Raw genomic sequence first — 26,459 nt, 5'->3', positions numbered from 1 at the left:
AGTGCAGAAGCTTTTTAGTTTGATCAGATCCCAGTAATGTATTTTTAGTTTGATCAGATCCCAGCAATTTAAGGCATTGCTTCAATTGCTCTGGGGGCCCTCCTCATAAAGTATTCTCCCAGGCCAATTTCTTCAAGTGTTCCTCCTGCACTCTTTCCAAGAATCTTTATGGTTTCATGTCTTAGGTTTAAGTCTTTTATCCAGTGAGAGTCAATTTTTGTTAGAGGTGAAAGGTGTGGGTCCAGTTTCAGTCTTCTACAAGTTGCCAGCCAATTCTCCCAGCACCATTTGTTAAATAGGGAGTCTTTCCCCGAGTTTAAGTTTTTGATAGGCTTATCAAAGATCAAATGACGATAAGTACCTGGGTTTATTGTATTTGAATATTAAACATACCCCGTCATGAATCAGGCTTTCTGGCTAAACCATTTCTTTGTGTTCAGCCTTCCTTGTATCTTTCACCCCTCCAGGCTGGCATTCAAATGCCAGGTCCTGACCATGTTTTGAAAGAATACATTTGAACGTAATTACTAAGCCTCCTTTAGAAGTCCAGAAGCCCTGTCCATTATAATAATTGATAGTCCAGAAACTTGTTAGAGAGAAAGGAATTTAATCAAAGCTAAAAGTAATTTATAGGGTAAGTCCGACATACACATACTTTCTCTAAGCCTTGGTTTGATTGGTTTTCATCTTTGGGATGTGTATTTGACATTTGAAACAATTTTGGTCAATAATGCTTTCATTTGAGGCTGAGAGTTCTTTGACCTATACGTAGAAAATCAGTGCGTGTGCCAAGAGGAATTTGGTGCTGGTGGTGACTGCTCAACTTTTGAGATCATTAAAATATACTGCAAACTGCACGGAATAAGCACATTTGACTCAGATTCTCCTCTGAGATGGTACTGGCTGGTTTCTCAGGAGAGAAGCCCTCTTCTCTCCTCTCAAAGGCTCCCTGAACAGGGAACAGGTTCTTTGGGTAGCAGTGGTCATCCCACCTTTGTCTCCTTGGCACATCTCTGAGAACCCTGTGTACTGATTCCTGCTGACGGGGAACCCGGGGGTCTTCCTGAGCTTTTCTTGGACTTGGGATTGTGTTGGCCTGGACTCATGCAAGTTGTAAATTCTGGGGAGTTATGTACCGTGAAGGAGCATTGGCCAAGGATGAAGGGACTGTTGGGTAAATACACAGCTGCCCTTCCTGAGGGACAACCGTGAGGTGCGTTCTGTGCAGCCACCCATGGTTCTGCAGTGGACTGAGGCCCAGGTGACCACAGGGGGAACTTGCTCCTTTGCACCGTTACTGGTCTCCTTCCCTTTCCTGCCTTCCTCACTCCCCAGAAGGGCTTTCTGGGAAACATCCTGCAGCCAGACCATGCACAAGAGTCCCCAAAGTTGGCTTTGGGGAGCCCAGATCAAGGTAAAAGCTTTCATATCTGTTCCTGGCGGGGCTGCCTTAGAGGGTTAAACCGGGTGAGGATGAGTGGATTTTTATTGGTGGGCCTATCTGCAGAAGGGGCCCACCAAGCTTTAGGTGGGACACTGAGTTCTAAGGCTAGCTTCTGCAGGGCAAGGTGGAGAGAGGGGACTCAGAGGGAAGAACCGGGTGCTGACAGCGGAGGGATGGATGGAGAGTGATGTGACTTTACGGTCCTGGGCAGAGGAGAGTGTTCCCCCACGGTCAGGAGACTGTTAGGAGTTCCTTCCTTCTCCATATACTTGCTGCGGAACTTCATGCTGTCTGTTTCTTTCCCCGTCAGGTAGGAGCTGATGACTCTCAGTGTCTGGTCCCAGCTCTGCACAAACTCCGAAGGATGTTGCCAATACCCCTCTCAGTCCCTGACCATCTCTGCACCTGGATCCCTCAGAGTACCTCAGGCTCAACATGTCTTGAGCCAAATTCATTATTTTCTCTCTGTAATCTTCCCTCTTAGCCCCCCTCAAAGCCCCAATCTTTGTTTTCTTCATGGTTGTTTGCTTAGGTTGAAAGCGAGCTCTGAGTTTCTGAGTGCTGTGCTGTTTCTTCTCTCCTGTGTTCCACGTCTGGCTCTGCACCCAAACTGCTTGGTCCCCTCCTCTGAAGACTTCTTGAGTGAGGCTTCTCCTCCCGGCCCCCTGGCTCCTCTCCCCATCATCTCTCAGTTTGACTTTTCCATAGTTTCACCACTCCATCCACTCTCCTCCCTCATTCATCCTGCCTACGTTTAGCAACTAGAGAAATCTTCCCAAATGACGGGTCTGACCATGTCATTCCTGCCTCCAGAATCTTCATTATCCACAAATGAAAGTTAAAATGATTTAGTCTGGCATTCGAGGCTTTCACGTTCGAGTTTCATTTCTTTCCCCCCTTCTTTTTCTACTCTGCATGTACTTGTGTCTCTTCCTCCCTGTGCCCTGGACTTGCATTTTTCAAAGTACGTGAATTCCCTGGATGGTGGATCCTCTGAGATGCTCCTCTGCGGAAGGGCTTCAGGGCAGGGAGCTGGAAACGCTGCTCACCCCATTCTAGACTTTAGAGAAGTCTCAAAATGAGGACGTTTGTTTAACTGCTCTTAGCTCAGTGTTCCCCCACTTATTGGGCACGGGCTCTCTTTTTCCCCTTTATAGAATTGCAGCTATTATTAATCTAGTGAAGAACTGTGTTCCTTGGCTACACGCCACTTTTTCTAACCACACAGACTAGACATCTGAAACACATCAAACTCCAGGGCTGGAGTTGTTTTTTATTTATTTATTTTTCTTCAAGCTGTTCACTTAGTCTTAAACGATTTTCTCCCACTGTCTCCCCACATTTCCAACGCACCTTTGGGGGTCTGGTTCAGAGGTTTACAGATGTAGCCTCCTCCTGCCAGGGCCCAGCCTCCCACCTCTCCTCTGCTGCTGCCTAGTGCTCTTTCTGCCTTGCAGTGTAATTACCTTACACACCTACTCAACAACACGATCTCCAAGGACAGTGATGCTTTATTTTCCTTTTAAAATGGACACTTGCAGTCCATGCAGCCACAGTGAGTGCAAATAATGACTGAACGATTTTTTTCAGAATTGATTTCACCATCATGTCATTATTCCCTGCGGCTCTTACTCTGGTCTCCTTGGAATCCCAGCTAGGCTGCTTAACAGGTGGAGACCTTGGCATCCACGGAGCATCTGTAAGCCCCCGTCTTCTCACAGGACTATAGTGAGAATTAAATGCGCTAGTCTGAGGAAGGGGCTTAACATGAACCCGATAAACCTCAAAATCACTGTATTAATAAGGATGGTGATGGAGATGACGTCACTGGTGGGTAATGAATTGCAATTTTTAGCGGTCCCGGACGTCAGCTGAGTACTAAAGTGTGCTTTACGTTCGCCCTTAGACAGCCGTGAAGAGCAGTTTAGTCTCACTCCAGAGCCTGTGGTCTGCTTAACTCTCACACAATAATAAAACTGAGGCAGTAAAAATATTGACTAGTTTTGTTATTTTAGTCACAAAACTGCAAATGATATGAAATTGAACGGCAAGAAGAGATACCAGAAACAGCTGGATTGGTGGAAACTTTGGTGTTAAATCCTACATAGGTCACTGTCAGTAATTGTGAGGTCTGGGGCAAAATCATCTTTTTAAAACCTCAGTGTCTACATCTGTAAAGTGGGTATAATAATTTTTTCTCACAAGGCTGTGAGAATTAAATGAGCTAACATACATGAGTGCTGAGCCCAGTGCGGGGCTCACAGCAGGCTTCTGAGGAATGGGAGCTGCTATGTTACCATCACCTTCCTCTCTGCAGCCTGCAGGAGGCCGCAGCCCTGCAGGAAAAACTTGCAGCCGTGCAGCTTAGAAGCGCCACACTAGGCTGTTAGTCTGTGTCTGCGCTAGAGCGAGGGCAAGAATAAATTCAACCCTGAAATTGCTTCCAACTTTCCTCTGAAAAACAAAAGCCCAAACTCCTCTCTTTAAAGTCTGGTGCTTATGACAAAAGGTACCAGGAAAAAAATGGAGCCCATAACAGCGCGGAAGCAGGTGCAGCCGCAGACCTTGGCCTGTGTGGACGCGGGGCCAAGAGCCGTGAGTTGTGGCCACCTGCCCAGGAGCAGCCTCAGAGAGCCCTGACCGCTCTACCTGCGCCAGCCAGTGACCCCAGTGTAACCACTCTTCCCGCAGCTGCCAGGGTGCCCTGTGGGTCACAGGGCAGAGCATGTCAACCCTCTTCTGTGAGCTCCTAGAGAGGGGAAGAGGCAAGCGTGCTGGCACGGCATTCAAGGCCCATCCTACGTGACGCTTGCTCCCCTCACTTTTGCAACCCTCCTGTGCTCCTTCTGTGCTAATCACGTCTGCAGCCTCCTGTAGCTGACCCCCCGTGCCCCCTCTGTGTTAATCAGCCAGCAAGTCCCAGGGCCATGATTCCAGGCTTCTCTGTCCTTGTTCACCCTGTTCCCTCATTCTGGCATAAGTTTTAACTTGTTTTCCTCTGATTTAAATCTATCCTACATGCTTATCCTTCCATAAAATTTTCCCTGATTGATCAAAACAGAAGGTATATATTCCCTTCCCTCACCATCCGTGGCCCCAGCGTGGTCCCCTTAACCTTCCACTACAGCCAGTAGGATTTTCTTCTTATTTATGTTATGATTACAAACTGACGTATGTATGTGCCAACGGTGTTGCGAAATCCTTATCTGATTTCTCTCTTTTATTCATTGTAATTATGATGATTGAATTTATGCCATGGCAGCCAGATTGCTAGCTAATTACCAAATCCACTTCCTCCTCTTCCAGCTGGACATAATTTTACAGCCTCCCTCCAGGTTGGATGTGGTCGTGTGACTGGTGACTAGGAGTGATGTTTGCCACTTTTGGCCCGACCCACAGAAACTTCCCATGTGTTCCTCTGTTCTCTTTTTCATTTCTTTAGAAACCTTGGCACCATGTTTTGATGATGTTCTCCAAGGATCCACACCTCCTGGTCTTCAAACTCTTTAGACTTCTCTGCTGCCTGGAAAATGGTGGATGCGTGTCAGCTACAGGAGACTGCGGAAAGAGCAGTGTGCTACTCCCAAGGCTAGGACATACAAGCTAAGTGGCCTTGCCCTCTCTTGTATGACTCTGTGGAAGCCGGTCACCACGCCATCAAGACAGGCAAGCAGTCCCTGGAGAGGCCCATGTCGAGGGAAACTGAGGCCTCTGCCCACAATCGCCAGCACCAATTCTCATTCATGTGAGTGACCGTATTGGAAGTTGGTCCTACAGCTTTGGTCTAATTTTCAGACATCTGTACCCCCAGCTGACATGTCAACCATATTTTACTAGAGACTGTGAGCAGGTACTGCACAGATACGTGGCTCCCAAATTTCTGAGTCAGGAAATTGATAATGCTTATTGTTTAAGCTGCTGAATGTGAGAGTAGTTTGTTAGGCAGCAATAGTTACCAGATGTAGGGGACTAAGAACGGAAAGAGGCCAGGACCCCTGAATGCTCCTTGAATGGGAGCTGCTCAGGAGAGTCCAAGGACTTTATCTCCAAGTGGGAGTCCTGGGCTTAATCCTCATTAGCTCCGGGGTAAACCTGCCTTTGCTAGACTCCAGGACGCCTCTCTGTTCAGGTCTTTCCTTGATGGCCTTTAGTATAATTCTATGATTTTCTTTCTGTAGATTTTTAATATTATTTATTTCTATTTCTAAATATGTGATAGTTGGTTTTGCCTTTGTAGATTGGATCCTATGTTCCATATATACATATATATTCCATATGCGCCATATATATCATACACGTGAAATATATATTCCTGATTTGGAGATCATTTTTTTAACACGTAAAATAAATCGAGTAGCTTCTCATCTTTTTCAGTTCTTATGACTAATCCCTGACTCAGAACTGAAACTGTTCATTAGTACTTTACCACTAAATCTATGTGGGCCTGATGTATTATTATTATTTTTAAATAATTGCCTTTGCAATTTCTTCCAAGGTTTATCATCTCTTCAGCCTTTCTTTTTCTTAAAGTCAATATTTTTTTATTTAATTAAGTGGTCATTATTCTTATTATTTTTATAGACAGGGTTTCACTCTGTCAGCCAGGCTGGAGTGCAGTGGTGTGATCATACGTACCTCACTGTAGCCTGAAATAACTCCTGGGCCCAAGCAATTTTCTGGGCCCAAGCAATTTTCCTGCCTAAGCCTCCTGAGTAGTGAGGACCATATGAACATGCCACCACACCCAGCTATTTTTTCAACTTTTTGTAGAGTTGGGATCTCACTGTGTTGCCCAGGCTGGTCTTGAACTCCTGGCCTCAAGCAATTCCTCTGCCTCAGCCTTCCAAAATGCTAGGATTACAGGTGCCAGCCACCATGACTGGCCCTTTTCCTAAGCCAATTTTAATAAAAAAAAAGCCCCTTCTACAATTTTGCATTCCTTTTCTTATTCTTAAGTATATTAGTTTATTCTCTACCAATTTATTATTCAGATTTTCTAAGGCTTTGCCTATTTTACTGGTCTTTAAAGCAGTTTCAGTTCTAATTGTTTGGTTTCATACTTTAGTGGCTTCTTTTATTTTTATTCATTTCTTTCATCTACTTCCTATAGGCTTATTTTTCTAGCTTTTTGAGTGAAAAGTTTAGAAAATTTGTTTTTAGTCTTTCTCATTTTTAGAAAAATGCATTAGTGCAGTCAATTTTCCTTTGAGAGCAGCTCCTCCTCCCAATGACATGCTCTGACACGGCTGATTAACACATTGTATAACTTTGTAGTTCGATTTTCAGTGGCTCTTTGGATTAGTGATTTAAATTTTCTTTCTTTTTTTTTTTTAGACAGAGCCTCAAGCTATCACCCTGGGTAGCGTAGCTGGCATCACAGCTCACAGCAAACTCCAATTCTCCTGCCTCCGCCTCCCAAATAGCTGGGATTACAGGCGCCTGCCACAATGCCTGGTTATTTTTTGATTGCAGCCATCATTGTTTGGTGGGCCCAGGCTGGATTTGAACCCGCCAGCCCAGGTGTATGTGGCTGGCATCTTAGCTGCTTGAGCAACAGGTGTTGAGCCTGATTTAAATGTTCAAGCTCTTATTTCCATCTTCTTTTCTCTCTTTATCTTTGATTTCTCCTCTTATGCTAATTTTATCCAAATATGGTTATAATATTGACTATATGACTTCTTTAAGTTTGTTGATATTGCTAAATATTTATGGACTTTTTTATTTGGACATATCGATTCTTGAGAGGAGTAATGCAAAATTTCCTTTTGTGATGTGTTTACCAGTGGCAGGCTGGGATAACTCCATTTTGGTTTCAATAATTTTTGCTTCATAAATTACTTTAGTAGATGCATTCAAATTCAGAATTGTTACAGCTTTTTGAAGAATGGACATTTTATCATGATGTACTGGTCCTCTCTCTCCCTCTTCATGCTTTTTCCCAAATCTATCTTGTCTGATTATAGCATAATTTGCTGAGCTTATGTTTGATTAATATTTACCTGGCATTTCTTTTTATATCTCTTGTTGAAACTTTCCATGTCCTCAGCTGAGGTTCTCTGGCTTGTGAACAGTGTAGAGATGATTTTTTATTTGTTTTAAGTTGACCACCTCTATGGTTCACTAGTGAGTTTCATCCATTCTTGTATATCATGATTATTGATACCTGGAACTTGCCTTTTCTCATCCTGATTTTTATTTCTATTTGACTCTTTTTTCTATGCTTCTATTTTCTCCTTTATTGTTCGTTAGATTAGGCCAAAGCTTCATGACTTATTTTTATTAGACTCTTACGTATTTGGATATTACGTATTTATATAATTTACGTATTTCATTTGTCCTATATGACATATTTTATTTCTGTTATTTTCCTGGATCCAAATGATATTTGACCATGTGAGTAGAATGTAGCAATGTCTAAATCTTTGTCAGGCACACTGGAGAATGGGTGGGGGGAGAAGAATCCAGGGTGTCTCTGGTTCCTGGAAACCTCTGACCATCGTGTGAGCAGCAGGGACGTGCTAGTGTTTTCACAAAGTTTTGTTGGGGAGGAGGACAAATAGAAAAGATGGCCAAAGGAACAATCTAGACAGCCCAGAAGAGCACAGTGCCTCAGAGGCATGAATGTATGTCTGTCACAGGGACTGTTGACGGATTTGTGCGTGTGTCTGCATGTGGGTGTGCACGTGTGTGCAGGCATGAACATGTGTGTGTCTGTGTATGAGTGTCACTCTGAGAACTAAGGACAGGGAGAGGCAAAGAGTGGGAAAGAAGCAGGAAAAAATACATCAGACAGTAAACAAGGCTTCATTTTCACCATGCAGATTACCAAAAAGACAGTAAAGTTTGAGAAGATAGGAAGCAGTGAGGGGCCGAGCCCTTTCCTCAGAGGGGAAGGAAACGTTAAAGGCAGACTCAGGATCATGGGTTCCTTTTCAGAAGACAAATGGGTCTGGAGAAACTGCATCTAGTTGGATCACAGAGTCCAGAATGACAGAAATAAGGACCCGGGCAGGCCAGACAGACGCCCCGATGATGTTATTTCTGGACTTTTGTGCTGTCCTGTTGATCTTCCCGGGTTGTAATCTAGCTATCGGTACAAGAATCAATTTGTTGACAATGGTTACTAAAGAAGTTTCCGGTCTCATCTCAAAGTAATCTGTCCTGATTGAATTATAAACAGATTGCTAGTATTCGATGGTGACAGTCCATGTGATGTAGAGAAGGAGCGTTCCAATAGAATATTCTTTCATTCAGTGACGAGAGTGGTAGTGACATGTCAGCTTATGAGAAACAGAAATGGTAGCTAAAACATTCCCTTGTCCACGTTGCTCCTTCCACAATCAGGGCTATGAAATCTTTTCTAGAACTGATGTGCAAAATGGACTTAATTAATGCGATTTAAAAAAATATTAAGTATTTTCATTCTAGCTGGCAACTTCTGTTGCTCATAGCCCTAAAATCCCAGCATGCTCACTTCCAGCTCACAATGAAACGCAGCCCTTCAGGGTGAGGTGGGCTTTCCTCCTCGTCTATTCTATGTTTTGTGGGCGGCAGGAGGGCTGGTACGTGGTGTATCCTTATGAAACACCTTTGATAGGGAGTAAAATTGAGGAGTGAGGAAAGGGTACTTATTTTTCTGGTGTGATTTGAAGAATGAAGGGATTTAAAAAGATACTATTTTACCACCTGTCAGTCTTTACCACGCACTCCTGACAGCCCAGAACAGGTATGGAGACAACTGTGTGAGAGGTTGGAGGAAACAGCACCAATGGAAAGAAGCAGCAATTTGAAAGTGAGCCTTCGTGTGAGCTTATGTGTGAGCTTTAATATGGTAAATGTTTATTTACTATATCTGTTTAGAAGATGGCAATTATTTTTTTTTAATCAAATCATTTGAAGTTGCTTAGGGATACAGTGATTTCTCGTGCAGGTTTTGCTGTGACCTTGACTGCAGAGACCACGGCAGCCTGTCGTCTCTGTGACCCTCACTGCCCAGGAGCGCACGGGGCTCTTTCAGCAGGCTCTAACCTCACCCCTTCATCCTGACTCCTGTCCTCCTGCTATACCTGGGCTGCCACTCCTACTGGCTCCTGTTTGCTGCCACGTAGACTCTAAATAGCTGCCACTGGGGCCACAGTCCACCCTGAGACCCGTTTTCGAGTTGTCATGCTGATGCCCACACTGGAGTTGGCCACATGCTCCCATGGGGTCAGCTGCCTGTAGTGGGCATGAGAGAATTTGCACACGATATTTACTTCTCTGGGCAGCTTCTCCTTGGGTGGGACGTGCTGTCATCCCTGGAGTGTCCTGCCTTGCCCAACCAAACTCTCTTGATGTCCACAGCTGCAGTTAGTTGGACGTCCAAATGTCCAGAAGACACATCCAGAGCTCTGTGCTCTGAGGAGCCATCAGGGTCTTCAGAAATCAGCCCGTGAGCTTTCCTTTGGGTTACCTGAGGGTGTCTCACCATTCACCCAGGGGACCTCCCCTTGCTCAAAGGGCAGGACAGGCTCCTTCCCAGGCAGGACCGCTGTTAATCAGGAAAAAGAGGTGATCAAGAGTGTCCCACATCCCATAACAACTTTTCATTATGGAGATACCTAAACATGTATAAAAACAGAGAGAAAAGTCTAGGAGACTCCCACACCCGTCCCCCTCAACCAGCTCCTCTGGGGATCAGGCTGGAGCAAATCTCCTGTATTTTTCAGCTGTCAATGTTTTGGCATGCTCCTCTGACAGATAAGAAAACTAAAAAAAAAAAAGAAGAAAAAAAGGAAAAAACCCACATTTCACTTGCTACTTAAACATATGAATACCTTTCTAATATTAGACTATGAGTTCTCGTGGGATTGGATGCCACTCTCCTCTCTAGCAGCCCGCAGCAGCCGGCTCTCCACTAGGATCTGCTGAGCTGCCTGTTAATTCATCGGCTGATCAATCAGTCAGATGCCGTCTGGATCATGGGCTCCCTGAGTATCAGGGACACTTGCAGAAGGCCGTGCTCTCTTATGTTGATTTCTCTTCAGTGTCAGGTAACTTTGAGGTGCTCCTTTCTTATCAGATGGGTGACACAATTCATGACACTTTTCTAACCCAATAGTAGCTGTTACACGGACCAGCATTAGAGCTGTATTGACAGGGAACTTAGATGCCAATGCCATTTCTAGCCTTGGGCATTCAGCCCCGTTGTTTTATATCTGTAATTCAGTTTTCTAAGTAAAAAAAAATGGAATTTTTTTATTATTAAATCATAGCTGTTTGCATTAATGCAATCATGGGGCTCCATACACTGGTTTTATAAACAGTTTGACACATTTTCATCACACTGGTTAACATAGCCTTCCTGGCATTTTCTTAGTTATTGCATTAAAACATTTATATTCTACATTTACTAAGTTTCACATGTACCCTTGTAAGATGCACCACAGGTGTAATTTTTGATAGTATTTACTTTTTAGGGTTTTTGTATGGATTAAATGGGATGTAAAATCACAAGGTCATATTTAGTACTTAGTAAGTGCTCAACAAATATTATCTTTTCTTGTTTTTCATGTCTGCAAAGTCTTAATCTTCTTTTCTACTGCCTTTTAAATGACTTTTAAATGCTCATAAAATGACACAGGGCTGTTTAGGAGAGGGGGAGGTATTTATATCTTAAGTCAGCCCTACATAAACATCTGTGAGAGCCAATAATACTGTGTGCTCTCCAAGTATTTCGCAGAAGCAGCAGGGATCCCGCTGAGATCTGGTCTTGCCAAACCACCTCAAGCCTCAAAGATAGTCTTTTCAAAATCTTTATTGCTCTGGGCCATGTTCTGTCCAAAAACTGCCAGCAAGCAGTTTCCTTCTTCAGGTCACTGAGTATCACCCCAAAGAAACAACACACCAAGCTATCTGTCCGACTCTCAGAAGCTTCCCCCATGCTCCCTGCTCTGCCCAACAAGGCATTCAGGCCCCATGTGTAAGGGCAGCTTTCCAGAGCCATGCTTGGGTCCACAGCAGAGTGAAAGAAGCAGGCGGCCTCAGGCCCATTTCCAGATTTCCCTCTGGCCCAGATTGTCTTTCAAGATTTTCATCCAGTGTCTCTGACAGTTTATTCAAAAGTTGTTAGGACGATTTGGGTTTCACACAGTTATAAAAACATGGTGTAAGGCTGATGTCTTTATTTCCCATGAAGTCTGGTGGGGGCAAATCCTGGAGCTGGAGGGGCCATAATGCAGAAATATTCAGGGCTCTCAACCAAGACGAGACAGTAACCAAGGACAATACTCCCCTTTCACATTCATTTGTAAGTTGGTCAGAAGGTCATCTATGAAAGCTGTGGAACAATCTCCTCAAATCCTGAGAGCGTTCCCATGAAATCTTTCTGTTCTTAGGAAGCATCAAGTCAGGTAAATCAATAAGGGTGGTGACAGAGCTGAAGGTACCAAAAATCTCCCTGAATCAGACACCAAGTGGAAAAACTCACTAAATCAGACACAAAGCAAAAAAACTCACTGAATCAGACACCAAGCAGACTCTCATAATCCTTAGCTCTGGCAGGGTGTGTTAGTCAGATACCAGTTCCAGTAGCGCTGTGTAATAAACACATCAACATCTCAAAGACATCAAGCAATGACAGATTTTTTTCTTACTCATGGGACTGTGGATCAGTGGTATCATGACTCCATCTGTCACCCAGGCTGGGACCAGGGATGACCCACGGCACAGTCTTCTCATAAATGGTACAGCATTCTAAGAAGGGTGAGCAGAAACACATGTCTCTGAAGACCTGAGCTCTGAACTGGTGCACGGTCACTTATGTCCACATTTTACTGGGCAGAGGACAGTATGTGGACAAACCCAACACCGACTGAAGGAGGAAAGGAAGTCCACTCATGGCAGGGTGGGAAGCAAGAAAAGGTTGTGAGCAGAGAATGAGTCCACCCCACAGGATAACTTGGATAGTTGTCAGTGTGGGAGGCCCAGGTCAGCCTTACTTTCTAGGCAGCTGCCCAGAGTGGCCCATGCTTGAGGCTGTGCATTAGAAAGGAACTGGATTGTCTGTGTGCTAGTCCCCATTCCAAGGCACAAACCCTGCACTAGCTAAGTATTTTTATGGCAGGCATATTTTGTTGACCACATGATAATAGGGCACATTGAGAACTTTCTGAGGTGACAATTGGTGAATTGTATTGTCCTGGACAAATAGAGCCTGTTGGTGAGAGGAAATTACTTTTGGATTCCTTAGAGTCACAGGGAAATGATAATTAATGGCTTGCATTTGGGTAGCACTTGAAAATTTGAAAGCAGGTCTATCAACTTCCTGCCGCCTTGTGTATCGTCTGGGGTAGACGTGCTCACGGGAGAGCACGTAGAAGATTCCAGTGGCCCAGACTGGAACCTTCCTCCCTGCACCCGAGGCTTGCTCTTTCTCTGTCTCTTTGATGATTATTATGCAACAATATTTTGGGTTTAGATGCAAATATCTGGATTTTGATATAAGCTTCTTGGTTTTTCCTCACAAAGTTTGCTTATCGCAATTTCCTCCCCCAATGCCCGGATGAAGAGAAATGGGCGACAGTTGCTGACAAGCCCTACAGCTGATAGTCACTGATGAATGGTGGACTTCATTGCGACAGCCCTGGGTGTGGCACCCGACCATGGGGTATGTGGCTGGGTCCAGCCCGTGGCTCACAGGTTATTCAGGTGACTTTGGGCCTGCTGACAAGCTACTGATTTCACTTCTCTAAGGAGCAAGTGTGCCTGGGAGCTTGGCAACGACAGGTCAGAAAAGACACCCCATTTCTTGAGTACCTTCTAACTACCAGGCAGATACAGAGAAAGAAAGTTTCTATTCTTACAAAGCGTCAGTATAGGAAATTATTTCTTTACATCTTATTATGTAATAACTTCAAAAAATGTGAAAAGGGCCCCATAGTCATTTTTTATGTAAGTCATTTAATTGGTTCTTCCAAACAACTTTTAAAGGTAGATCCTATTTCACAGATGAAAGACTGAGATGGCAGGACCTTCTAGTAACCTGACCAAGGCCCACGGGAAGTGGGCAGATGAGTCAGGATTCTCATTCGGACCAGGTAGATCCCAAGGTCTTTGATCTCCTGACCATAGGACTTACGGAGCGAGACTAGAGCATCTTTTCAGGGGAATGTGGTGTCTCCAAGATCTCATCTTTGACAGGTCCTCTCAGCTGACATTTTTCAAATTTCAGGAGTTCTTTGCTACCACCATTTGAGCAGAAAATGTGTCTCATAAGATTCGTAACCCCCTGAAGCAATGGGTGCAGTATTGGATAATAATAGGTACTAAAAAATGTTTTAAAAACAGATATGCTAATACAGCAACAAAAAATATGCCCGGCACAGCAAAGTCCAACAGAATTGAGCTTGTGATGATTTGCTGCTTTACTTTTGGAAGCCCTTTGGATTACCCACATTACTGTCACACTCTGCTTGAGCGATGAACATCAAGAGATGATGGATCGAATGAGAAAATGAGTGTCGAGATCCCATTAGGAGAAAGGCAAGTATCCAATCATTTCACTGCCCACAAAAATATATTCCTTCCTTTTCCCTCCTGTATTGACTTCATTGACCTTTTCTAAAGTCCCAATTTCCATTTAACCTCTGTGCCAGTCAAGGTAGTACGCCCAAGTCCCTGGCCTTCTCCTTCCCCCGGCGATCACCCTTTGAAGTCACGGAGCCTGCGGTACACAGAAGGAAGCCATTAGCAGGGGCAGGTCCGCTCCTGCAGCCTGCGGTGAATTGGATGGTAAGGAAGCACTTTCGGCCGCTCACTGAGAGGTTGCGCAGGCTGACTGCTGGCAGCGCCTTCCCCTCGATGACAGGTCACTAAAGAATCCTCTCCAGGCAGCTCATTTCTGAGTAATATTACCGTTTGGATTTCTGAAATGATTTTTGCAGTGCACATGGCTGCCAGAGGCAGGGATTACGGAGTTGGAGCTTTACAGAATCCCAGCCTGGGCAAGGGTAGGGACCAGGCTTATGAATAGCCCCTTAGTATCTTTCTTCCTGGAGTCAGGAAGCGGGGGACAGCTCCCCAGTGGTTCCACGAATTCTTAGAGCTAGCCTGAGATCTAGAGGAGGCCAGGGGAGTGTCAGGGTCACGATGTGTCTCCGAGTCACTCCTTCAGCTTGAACCAGAGAAGTACCCTTTGAGTTGCTCACTCAGGAAACCTTTATCAAGTGCCTGCTGTGTTCACCACACTGTGAATACAGAAGGGAAGAAAACATAAAAACACAAGGCTCACGAAACTAATCTGCAGCAAGATAGGCAAGAAAATAAATATAGCAGCACTCCCTGCGGTTTCCCAGTAACTGCACATCACTGCCTGGGACTGGGCTGGGAAGGGCCCTGGGCCTGTTAACTGCCTCATGCTGAAAATGAGGAAACTGAGCTTAGCGGGGGTAATTTCCCCCCAAGTTATAGAGAGGAGGGTTGGCCCGGTCAGCAGAGTTGAATGCCCAGGCCCCTGGCACCGCCTCCCGGGACTCACCAGCATGGACCAGGAAGGGTTCATCATGGAATCTTGAATTTTGCCAAGTGTGCGTGATCTGTAGGGTCAGGCGTTGGCCCCAGGAGCACCACTCAGGACACAGGGTGCAATGGTGATGCCTTTCCTACAGCAGCACGCTCAAGACGAGAGTGGTCAGTAGGCTTGGTGGCCAGCCTCCACAATGTCAGGGGTCTTCACCATCTTAGGAGCTATTCGTTTCCGAGACTGTGCCACTGTTTCGCTACTAAAAGTAGAATCAAGGTTACCTTAGAAAATGCAAAGTGTGTGCAAGCAAATGCTTTATTCAGGCTGGAATATTTCAAGAGTTTTACAGGCCAGGAAGAGTCTGGTACTTTTCGAATTAATTAACTCTCCTTGTAGACTGTTTATCTGCTTTCGGATCAAATTCCACACCAAGGAATTTAACTGCATTTCTGACATTGTACCAAGACTTTGGCCACCCTTTGATGCTGTTCCTGAAAGAAGGAGGCATGGTGATGGTCTGCAAAATCAATACTCTGGAGCCAGTGGAGACTCTGGAGTTTGATTTCTGTAGCACCAATGTTATTAATGAAATGATTCTGCAGTCAGAGGGGCTCCGCAAAGCATTTTCCAAATGCTTGACATGCTTGATATAACAAGCGAGGTTCTCTAGAAATCCATGTTCCCTGACAGACCTTACTTCTTATTTACTTATCTACTTGGGGAAATACAGGACGTTCCCATCCTGACTACCCCAAGATTCTGAGCTAATGGAGGCATTTCACTGTGATCAGATCCAGGTCAACAGACAGGAGATTTCTCTTCTGAAACCATCTACAAAGGCAATAGTTCTATCTTACAAGGTATATATTTGGGTAGATAACTAAGGCTTCCTTTCACTGCAATATATGATTAGAAATCAAAATATACAAATACGTTTTGTGGAATATTACTGCTGCACTGATGAAAAAGTTCCTGAGTCTGAGTCTTGAGTATGATAATTCACTGTAATAGTTTATGTGTACATTCATCATCAGTTAAGTTCTCATTTTTAGTGTGGTACTTTTTATAATTTATTGGATTTTCTACAGGGAAGAAGCATGGAGAAGGTGGGACCTGTAACTTAATAGTTGCAATGTGTTTTGTAAAATGCATGTGTTCTTACAGTCATAGATTATCCAGAGTCGGACTGTCCTGTGGTTCTGTCTTTTGAACTCACGGGAATCATTATGAGCTGAGATGCATAGATTATGTGTTCTATTTCATTGAACATTTCAAGAGTTTGATGAAGCTATATCTGAAATGTTCTTTGATTTATTTGCTGTTAGAAAAAGCAAAGGCATATGAGTGTTGGTTATTAGTTGGAATTCTGGATCTTAAAGCAGCGGTTCTCAAAATATTGTGTCCCAAACCAACAGCATCAGAACCACTGGGAAATTTGTAAGAAACCATGGGAGTAAGGCCAGCAATCTATATTTTAACTTGCTGTGCCCAGGAAAATTCTCATACATGTTAAAGTTTGGAAACAACTATTTAAAAAAAAAACAAAACATTTAATTGCATTGAGGTGATTACTTTTACATGTGATTTTTTTTTTCTGCAAACATTCCAAAGTGGTAACATCACCAAACAAGTCTGAACAATTCTTTTTTTTGTTTGTTTTATTTGAAACAGAGTCTCACTATGTCGCCCTCAGTAGAGTGCTGGGGGCATCACACCTCACAGCAACCTCAAACTCTTGGGCTTAAGAGATTCTCTTGCCTCAGCCTCCCAAGTAGCTGGGACCACAGGCGCCTGCCACAACGCTAGGCTATTTTTTGTTGCAATTGTCATTGTTGATTAGCAGGCCCAGGCTGGGTTCGAACCCACTAGCCTCAGTGTATGTGGCTGGCCCCATAACCACTGTGCTACAGTCACTGAGCTGGAACAATTCTTTATATGATTTATTTTTAAAGTGTGTCATTTGAAGGAATCTATTAACATGATGTAGAATAGTCTTCAGAGTCACAGATTTCCTTCTTGTTCTCAAAACTGTGGATGGCAGTGAGGACTATTGCATAACTTCCATTTGCTTGTGAGTTTCTTGACCAAACCAAGGTGTAGAAAACCAGTTATTATGTGTTTTTTACTTTCCTAGTAGTTTTCACTGAAATAATTTTGTTGCATATAAATATTTTTTGTTATTCAATAAAATATATAACTAAAAAATAAGCAAAATGTAACAAACAAACTGTATAGCTTGTTAGAAGCTGGTTAAGTCTGAGGACAAAGGAAAAGAGTGGGATGGGAGTGCAGGGCAGGAGTAGGGCAGGTGACAGCTATTAACAAGGTGGTCCAGGAGTGACCACTGGGGAGGGGACACTGGGCAGGAGTAGGGCAGGTGACGGTTATTAACAAGGTGGTCCAGGAGTGACCACTGGGGAGGGGACACTGGGCAGGAGTAGGGCAGGTGACGGTTATTAACAAGGTGGTCCAGGAATGACCACTGGGGAGGGGACACTGGGCAGGAGTAGAGCAGGTGACGGTTATTAACAAGGTGGTCCAGGAGTGACCACTGGGGAGGGAACACTGGGCAGGAGTAGGGCAGGTGACGGTTATTAACAAGGTGGTCCAGGAACGAGCACTGGGGAGGGGACACTGGGCAGGAGTAGGGCAGGTGACGGTTATTAACAAGGTGGTCCAGGAGTGACCACTGGGGAGGGGACACTGGGCAGGAGTAGGGCAGGTGACGGTTATTAACAAGGTGGTCCAGGAGTGACCACTGGAGAGGGGACATTTGGGCAAAGACGTTAAGGAGGGAGGAAGTGAGCCAGGCAGAGATACGCTCCTTGACCTGCAGAGGGAGCAGCCAGAGCTTGGTCATGAGGCGGAAGTGCCTGGTACGACCAGGCTGTGAATGAAGGAGAGAAGTTGGCTGTGCAGGGTCTTGGGGTCCCCTGAAGACTCTGACTTTTCCTCAGATGACCTGGCATCTATTGCAGGGTTGTGAGGAGTGAAGTACTGTGAGCTAAAATCTTTAAAAAATGTATTTTACTTTTAATTGACAAACAATTGCATTTATGGGTACAACGCGATGTTTTCATACATGTATACGTTCTGTAATGATTAAATGAATCTAATTCCACCTTCAGTTGGCGTCGACTATCTTCTTGCCTCATTTTGAGTGAGGGCTTCCTTAAGCTCACAGATGGGTCATTTGATTGCCTTTTATCCCAGCAATTTTAGTGCTAACGCCTGAGCAAGATGAGAACTTAAATGGACAAAGAAACTGTCAGAAAGTACATTTGGGAATGTCTGTGGTTCTGCTCATAAGAATTATGTTCCCGTCCTAAGAATTAATTCCTCAGTTTTGATTGTTAATTGCATATGATTATGAAAAGCGAGATTTCTTATGTAAAATCAAACTTCATTGAAAGTATGCTGTTGAAAGTTTTCTTCAATGGCTTTTAAATTTTTTCATTTAGATGACATTAAATCCACTGTTTTTTGTGCTGCAAAGTAGACTAATTAAAAATGAAATAAAATTACCAAAAAAAATGAAGTTAATTAACATATCTGTCACTCCACCCATATATGATGATTTTGGTGATGAGACTGTTTAAAATCTATTCTTTTAGCATTTTGGAATATGATCCAAATTTGAAAAGACTCCCTTGCTGGGGACTGGCATGTGCAGCCAGGGCAGAGCCTGGAGCTTGCTAAGGGGGTGCAGCAGCCATGCGCCCTGGGATGGAGAGGCGCAGATGGGAGGGGCTCAGAGGAGATGGTGAGACACTGTCAGAATCTAGGCATGGTTGGAAGACAGAGCCAGGGTTTGTTGGCAGATTGAATGTGGGGTGTGAGAAAGGGAAGGGGTCAAGGGAGTCTCCAGGTTTTTGGGCTAAGAGACATGAAAGATGTTTGGCCTTCAGCTAGGGTGGGGAGGACCAGGGTAGGGAGGGTGCTGGGGTTAGACGGGCCATGGTCAAGCTAGCGATGAGATGTCCAAGTGCAGATGTGAAGCAGGCAGGGGGATGGCTGCTCAGAGGGACATCCAGGGTGAAGTGGAGACATGGCTGGCGTTAGAAGCCTTGGAGCTCGTGTGATTCTCAAGGGAGTGAGTGAATGTAGAGGGATGAAGGGGACCATGGATAGAGCCTGGTGCACACCTTTACTGTGGGGCCAGGAAAAGAGAAAGAGTAGCTGAGCAGCCAGAGAGTGGTCATTGAGGCAGCAGGAAGACCAGCAGAGGCCCCCCGGGGTGTGGCCAGCTGAGTCAGCACTGCTTTGTGGCCGCTGGACTCAGCCATGTGGTGACCCCCATGGACATGGCTCTGTGGCAGTGAGGGCTGGCTCAGCTAAGGAACTGGAGCCAGAAAAATACTTTTCCTCTATTACCTGTTGGGCATTTGTTGTAAGAAAACGTCCTATGGCTAAAGACTCATTGAAAAGTTCTGCCCAGAGGACTGTGGACTCCTGGCTAATCCCTTGTTTTACTAGAGAGAAGGCTGTGGCCATACATACCCAGAGAAGGGAAACTGTCCCACAGGGAGAAGCTGGCCCTGGAACATCCTGGAAGAAGGCTGAGAATCCTGGAGGTATCAGGCTGGTGGGAGGAGAGACCTGAATCCGAGTTGGTGGCTGGGCCGGGTTAAAGTGTGGAGATCTATGGGGTGACTTTCTCCAGTCCTGTGCACCTGAATTGCCATTAAAATAAGTAAATGTTTTCTCCAGTGAGAATTGATTTTCGTTAGTGTGAAAAGTGAGGGTCTAGTTTCAGTCTTCTACAGGTCACCAGCCAGTACATTCAGTACCATTTGTTAAATAGGGAATCTTTCCCCCACTGAATTTTTTTTTTTTTTTTAGAGACAGAGTCTCACTTTGTCACCCTCAGTAGAGTGCCTTGGCATCATAGCTCACAGCAACCTCCAGCTCCTAGGCTTAGGTGATCCTCCTGCCTCAGCCTCCCGAGTAGCTGGGACTACAGACACCCCCCACAACACCCAGCTATTTTTTTGTTGCAGTTTGGCCAGGACTGGGTTTGAACCACCGCCCTCTGTATATGGGGCCAGCGCCCTACTCACTGAGGCACAGGCACCACCCACTGAATGTTTTTGATAGGCTTATCAAAAATCTAATGATGATAAGCATCTGGGTTCATCTCTTGCTTCTCTTTTCTGTTCCATATATCTACCTCTCTATTTTTGTACCGGTACCATAATGTTTTGATTGCCATAGATTTATAGCATAGCCTGAAGTCTGGTAATGTGATACCTCCTGATTTGTTTTTATTTCTGAATAATGTATTGGCTATTTGAGATTTTTTCTGATTCCATATAAAATGAAGTATTATTTTTTCAAGATCTTTAAAGTATGACATTGTTGCTTTGATAGGGATTGCATTAAAATGGTAGATTGCTTTGGGTAGTATGGGCATTTTAACAATGTTGATTCTCCCAGCCATGAGCATGGTATGTTTTTCCATTTGTTCACATCTTCAGCTATTTCTTTTCTCAGAGTTTCATAATTCTTCTCATAGAGATCTTTCACATCCTTTGTTAAGTAAATTCCCAGATATTTCATCTTTGGCACTACTGTAAAAGGAATAGAGTCCTTGACTACATTTTCAGCTTGACTATTGTTGGCGTATATAAAAGCTACTGATTTGTAAGTATTGATTTTGTATCCTGAGATGCTGCTGTTTTCCTTGATCACTTCTAAGAGTTTTGTAGTTGAGTCCCTGGGGTTTTCCAGGTATAAGATCATGTCATCCAAGAAGAGTGGGAGTTTGTCCTCTGACCCCATGTGGATACCCTTTATCGCCTTCTCTTGCCTGATTGTGATGGCAAAGACTTCCCCTACTATGGTGAATAGCAGTGGAGACAATGGGCATCCTTGTCCAGTTCCAGATCTAAGTGGAAATGTTTTCAATTTTACTCCATTCAATATGGTATCGGTTGTGGGTTTGTTGTAGATGGCCTCTATCAGTCCAAGAAATGTCCCATCTAAGCCTGTTTTCCTAAGTGTTCTGATCATGAAAGGATGCTGGGTATAAAAAGTGAGATGATGGTTACGTTAATCGGTTTGATTTAAGCATTCCACATTGTTTATCAAATCAGCACGTTGTACCCCATAATTGTACACAGTTATGATTTAATAAAAAAATAAGTAAAGGAGTTTCTGCTATAAGAAACCACAGTAGTGATGTTGGGGTGTCTTTATACTTTACAAAGCACCTTCACATATGATTTTTCTTTGGAGACTGATGAAGCACAGCCAGGAGCAGTGGCTAAGTGCACAAACTCCAGGCCTGGTTCTAGATCCCTGCTCTTCCCTGTTCTAGCTATGTGATCTGTGGCAAACCACTTAACCTCTCTGTGCCTCAGTTTGCTCTTCTGTAAGTGGGGGTGGTGCTAACACCTGTCCCCTAAGTTCTTGTAAAGTTGAACTGATTTAATACAGGAAACTCTTCCAAATGTGCTAATCCATTATCCACGAAATCTTTATTTTAATAAGCAGAGATATTTGGAAATCTAGAGAGGATGTCCTGCTGCAGTCTCAGTTTCTCCATTTGTAGAAGATGGTGGGGATGGGTGATCTTTCCATTTCCTCCAATTTCCAATATTTCTATTATTGTGCCTCAGTTTGGATTCCCCCAGAAGCAGAGAGGACAAATTAATTTGGGCTGTGATCTCAGGAAACACTGTTGGGGAACTATGGAGAAGAGCCGGGGAGACCAGGAAGCCCTTGTGGGTGTATCATCCACTCATTTAACTCCGCAGGGGCAATGGAGCTTAATCCTGGAAGACAGTGTGGAATGTGCCTTGGAGTGTGGCTGCCACCTGGTAGGGAAATGCATGGGATACACGCAGGTGCTGGTGGTGGGATGAGGGGGTGAGACACGAGTGGCTCCAACCGCACCTGCCTCACATTTGCACTCCAGATTTGCACGTGAGTTGTGTCTTGCGGATGTATGCTGACTCCAACTATGTCAAAGAGAACATCCTCCGCCAAGCCCACACCTGCGTCTTTGTGACGACTCTGCAACGTCATTTAATGCAAGCATCGCAGAACACCAGTACTGTTAACATACAGCCCTGCTTGTAACAAATGAAACCAAATGTCCAAATTCATGTCATTCTTCAAATGTCTTGCTGTCATGATGTCATTTCCTCTTGGATTCTGATGTGATTTCTCAAGCTGGAGAAGGAAGACTGGCAAGGAGTCCTCTGGGAAGGCATCGACTCCAGCTTCCCTGGGGGCAGGTCCAGCAAAGGACACCTGAGTGGAACTCCTGTGGTGGGTGGTGAGTGGGCTGATTGAGTGGAACCACCATGGAAGAGAATTTGGAAGATTCAAGTGCTTCTGGGCAGTTTGAGGGACTTCCATTAAACTGGAGAACTTACTGCCAGTTGAATATGTCCCTTTAACTGAAAATCTCTGCCAATAATAGGAAAGAAAGATGCACCCAAATTCCTATTTCCATTCTGTGTTTTTCATGGATTTCATGCACTGAATGAACAAATCTTGCTTGAGAGCCTTCCATGTTCCAGCACTGGACACAGGGGTGAACAAAAGCAGGAATAACTGTCCTCAGGGAGCTCTCATTTTGGTGAAAAGAGACAGACAGTAAGCAAAGTAATTATTAAGTAAATTACACTATGCCAGGGGCCAGACCTGTCAGGACCAGGAACAAGGAAGGGCAGGGGAGAGTAGGGAGACTTAGGGTGGGGAGTTTATTCAGCTGGTGTGGCCAGGGGAGCCCCAGGGTAAAACACTGTTGAGACAAGACCCTGTGGGCTGAAAGGAGGACTTGAGAAAGTGAGGTGGACGGCTGGCCACAGAGGGTCCCAGCCGGAGGAAGCAGTATCAAAGAATCGGAGTCCTGGGCCCAGGGTGCGTGCTGGGCTGGGAGCAGGCAGGAGTGGGTGGGGACACAGAAGGCCTAGAGTAGGCGGGCCTGTAAACAGGGTTGTGGGCCCCGTGGGGACGTGGCTCTTATGTGGGAAGTAGAGGCCTGGCGTTTTCTGCCTTCCATTTGAAAAGGCTCACTCAAGAGTTGAAGAGGAGCAAAGCTGAGGGAATTAACAATAAAGCTACTAGCAATGTTTCCTAAGAAGGTTATTCATATCTCCAGAAAGCGCACAAGTCCCCTAGCTCTGACTTTCCCAGCTCTTATGGGCTGAATTGTGGCCCCCACAACTCACCTCCTGCAGGCCTAACCCCAGTGTGATAGTGTTTGGTGTGGGGCCTCATCACAGCTGCCTGCTCTCTCCTCCACTCTCTGTTTACACCAGGTGAAGATGGAGCAAGAAGGTGGCTGTCTGTGGACTAGGAGGAGAGTCCTCACCAAACCCTGCCCTGCAACTCTGACCTTAGACTGCCCATCTCCAGAATTGTGAGAAATAAATAATATACAGAGCTTAAGGCTTTTTGTGACAGCAGCCGAGCCAGCTAAGACACAGCCAGTTCTGTTTCTCTGTTCCACTAAGTTGACTCCTAGAAGTCAGGAGGCTAGAGAGCTTTCCAAGCAGCAGTTCCAAGGGTCTGAAGGAGACCCCCACCTGCCGTGTGGAGGGGCAGGGCAGGGAAAGGTGGCCCTGGGTCTGGAGAGACCAGCAGGGCCAGACATGTGGCATGCTTGTAGGCCACAGTGAGGGATGGAGACCCCACGGGAGCAGGAGCCCGGGGAGGGTGCTGGGCTGAGCAGTCAGCTCTGGCTGCCGAGCAGGGAGAGGAGATGGGAAGAAGACAGGACCGTAGGCCCACAGGGACAGTTGGCCACCATGTAGGCCTGAGGCTGCAGTTGCCAGACAGGCCAGCAACGCTGAAATGAGAGAAGACAGAGCAGGGAACATGTAGGAGGTAGTGGTGTCAAGACGTGTGGGCTGAATGAAGGGGTGCGTTTGTGTGCCCAGGCTCAGGTGGTGGGGTGTGTCTCAGAGCAGAGGCGCGTGTGTGTGAAGAGTCACGGGTCCTGAGTCTGGAGGTCCTCAGGCACCAGAACTTGTGCTGTGGGTGTAGTCACAGCGACATGGCCAGGCGGCGATGCTGTGTGGGAGGCAGCACATGGAAGACCAAGCAGAGGAGATGGGACTGTGGGTCCAGTCTGCCAGGGTTTTTTTTGAGGGCTCCAGGTCTTGCCCTGGGTGAGCATCTTCTTACAGAGACCAGCAGCTGACAAGGACGTTGCGATGTGGTATCTGACCCCAGGTCACAGGTGTAGTAACCAGTGCTATTTCTTTTATCTGAATGTAGGTTTTAAGGTTCTAACATGCATTTTCTTTTTTATTTACTGTTTAAAACATTGCAACATGTTAAGGGAGTACAGATGTTCTTGGTTATACTGATCACTTTTGTAGAGTTTGAGTAGTGGTTACACTGTTTATTGTACCATTAGGTAGATTTTCGCCCCTCCCAACCCCCCAGTTGATTTCCACTGAGTTTTACCTCCCTTTGAAAACACGTTATTTTCAATTACAGACTGGTTCACTATCCAGAACGCCATATAGAGGGTCACTCCAGATGATTCCTAAATCCTCTATCCCAAAATTCCAATTGTTGGATGCTCAGAGCATTAGCAACATCAGATATATTGTTTTTTTTTTTTTTTTTTTTGAGACAGAGCCTCAAGCTGTCACCCTGGGTAGAGTGCTGTTACATCACAGCTCACAGCAACCTCCAACTCCTGGGCTTAAGTGATTCTCTTGCCTCAGTCTCCCAAGCAGCTTGGACTACAGGTGTCTGCCACACACCAGGCGATTTTTTGGTTGTAGTTGTCATTGTTGTTTGGCAGGCCCGGGGCTGGATTTGAACCTGCCAGCTCTGGTGTATGTGGCTGGTGCCTTAGCTGCTTGAGCTACAGGTACTGAGCCAGATGTATAGTTCTTAACCATACAGATTATATAGTTTTATTTCTTGGCTTCACTTAATATTGATGAGTTTGTTCCCAATCCAATTGTCATTCATGGCTTTCTGTGAATGTATCACACGTGCCACTGAATTTTTGATAGGTGAAGTTTCATTTTAAGTCTTGATTAAGGGAAAAAATGTTGTTATTCTGTTGCCAATACATTATTGATAATAAAGAGAGTTTGGCTTTGAATATTTTTTATATATTTTTTGTTTTATTTTATTTATTTATTTTTTTGACCAGTAACTTTTATTTATTTATTTATTTATTTATTTTTAATTAAATCAGAGCTGTGTACATTAATGCAATCATGGGTACCATGCGCTGGTTTTATATACAATTTGAAACATTCTCATCACACTGGTTAACATAGCCTTTCTGGCTTTTTCTTAGTTATTGTGTTAAAACCTTTATATTCTACATTTACTAAGTTTCACACAAGGGTACATATATATTTATTTTAAATTTTGTGAATGCCTATATATTTTAAAGTACTGAGGAGAGAAAAAATTATGTCTAAGAGTCATAAAGAGGAGAAAGTAATTTTGCTTTTTATGGTCTACTATCTAAAACAATTTAGGCACTTCCTACATTATCTCCCTTAGAGGTGAGAAAGTGGTAACTGCAATTTCCCTTTTTTTTCTATTGGATAAAAAACTCAATGCAAGGTGTGATGTTGCTTTTCTAACCCCAATTCCACAGTGCAATGGGAAGAAGGAGCTTTGAAACTAAACTAGAAGAGAGGGTAAGGGAGAATCAACTGGAACCATGTAGATGTTGCATCTGAAAGAAAAGGGAATTATTTGCACATCACCTCACTGGGTGATGTGTGTGTTTTCTCTCCTCACAAGGCTTGAACTCTAGTTAGATACGGTGAAATGTTATTCAGTATTTGTTAAACTTTCCATTTAGAAAAACAATTTCTTATTGTTTTGGGGTTCTAGAAACAAAGCAAAAGTAACCTATTGCATTAATTAAAAAGTGACAAGACAACCTCTTTTAGTGATGTGCTGGCAAGAACCTTTTATCCTGGTTATGATGGTTCTCCAGTGCTAGTTTCAGACGTTTCCCTGAGCAAGGTGGGTATGATGTCAAGGGTGGCTGGAAAGTGGGGACTGCTGTAGATGATGGTTATTTGACATTATCATAGTTTTTCAGAAACAGTCTGTATTTATACTGGAAAAAAAAAAAAACATGCACACACACACACACACACACGCACACACAATTAGCCCCAAAATGGAATTCACTGAAATTGATTTACATGTGGTTTAATGCTGTTAACAGCCTATAAATAATTTTCTCAAACATTTGAAGTTGTAGATGCTTTCATTATGTTTTAAACAAACATAACTTATATGCAAATGCTTAAAAATACCAGAAACATTGCAAGATTTTTTTTTTTTTTATTCTGAAGATATTGCTTTACTTTAAAGCATCAAGGATGATTTAGATTTTTGGAAAAACAGAGGAAGCATGACGATTTCTGAACTCGCGCCATAGGGACTGCTGTGATCTATAAGCCAAATGACTGAGAGAGCTTCTCTTTTGTGAACAACAATAATAACAACAAATCCCTCCAAACTGAAACTGGGGAAGGACTAGAAACATTGTTTTCTTACTAA

General features: G+C 44.3%; 1 pseudogene; it reads left to right on the top strand.

Moving 5' to 3' along the window:
* Positions 1–1,130: 1,130 nt before the first annotated feature.
* Positions 1,131–15,934, top strand: LOC128573468 (cell cycle checkpoint protein RAD1-like; annotated as a pseudogene).
* The last annotated feature ends 10,525 nt before the right edge of the window (positions 15,935–26,459 follow it).

The sequence above is a fragment of the Nycticebus coucang genome, chromosome 21 (assembly GCF_027406575.1).
Source record: "Nycticebus coucang isolate mNycCou1 chromosome 21, mNycCou1.pri, whole genome shotgun sequence".
NCBI classification, from domain to species: domain Eukaryota; kingdom Metazoa; phylum Chordata; class Mammalia; order Primates; family Lorisidae; genus Nycticebus; species Nycticebus coucang.
This window is presented reverse-complemented; position numbering and strand designations above follow the sequence as displayed.